This window comes from Cherax quadricarinatus, chromosome 1 (assembly GCF_038502225.1).
Source record: "Cherax quadricarinatus isolate ZL_2023a chromosome 1, ASM3850222v1, whole genome shotgun sequence".
NCBI classification, from domain to species: domain Eukaryota; kingdom Metazoa; phylum Arthropoda; class Malacostraca; order Decapoda; family Parastacidae; genus Cherax; species Cherax quadricarinatus.
This window is the reverse complement of record NC_091292.1, coordinates 101,685,779-101,686,714: the sequence shown is the minus strand read 5'-3', so window position 1 is coordinate 101,686,714 and position 936 is coordinate 101,685,779. Positions and strand designations below refer to the sequence as shown.

The 936-nt window shown below is 42.3% G+C and overlaps 1 long non-coding RNA gene across 1 annotated transcript; it reads right to left on the bottom strand.

Moving 5' to 3' along the window:
• Positions 1 to 252, bottom strand: LOC138852731 (uncharacterized). The gene is made up of 2 exons (XR_011392049.1): positions 158 to 252; positions 1 to 42 (listed from the first exon to the last, which is right to left on the bottom strand). It is a non-coding gene; the product is annotated as an uncharacterized lncRNA (long non-coding RNA).
• Positions 253 to 936: the final 684 nt, after the last annotated feature.

Below are 936 nucleotides of genomic sequence, written 5' to 3'. Positions count from 1 at the left end.
TTATCTCTAGGCTTTATTGAACATAGAATCTTCATAGTACTTCTGCAACAACAAAATATAATGACTAGTACATCTAATAACTGCTTCTACAGGGATGGTGATGTCTTGCATATGTCAAGAGAAAAGTTATAACTACAGGCCACATATTTAAACTCACCATGTAATCTGCATCACTAATATATTGATGTAAAAGAAGAGAATCACACACCATATGTTGGCGCCCATGACACACACCAAACTGTTGTTGTTGTTAAGGGCCCCGAGAGGTGGTGCAGTATTATCCTGTTGCTGCTCCCCACAGGAGAAGTATCACTACAGTCAGCAATTTCACCTGCCTTGAAAAGTGCTGTTAGTGTGCAGCAATATTCCAGCCTGGATAGAATAAGTGACCTGAAGAGTGTCACCATGGGCTTGGCATCCCTAGTTTTGAAGGTTCTCATTATCCATCCTGTCATTTTTCTAGCAGCTGCGATTGATACAATGTTATGGTCCTTGAAGGTGAGATCCTCCGACATGATCACTCTCAGGTCTTTGACGTTGGTGTTTCGCTCTATTTTGTGGCCAGAATTTGTTCTGTACTCTGATGAAGATTTAATTTCCTCGTGTTTACCATATCTGAGTAATTGAAATTTCTCATCGTTGAACTTCATATTGTTTTCTGCAGCCCACTGAAAGATTTGGTTGATGTCCGCCTGGAGCCTTGCAGTGTCTGCAATGGAAGACACTGTCATGCAGATTCGGGTGTCATCTGCAAAGGAAGACACGGTGCTGTGGCTGACATCCTTGTCTATGTCAGATATGAGGATGAGGAACAAGATGGGAGCGAGTACTGTGCCTTGTGGAACAGAGCTTTTCACCGTAGCTGCCTCAGACTTTACTCTGTTGACTACTACTCTTTGTGTTCTGTTAGTGAGGAAATTATAGATCCATCGACCA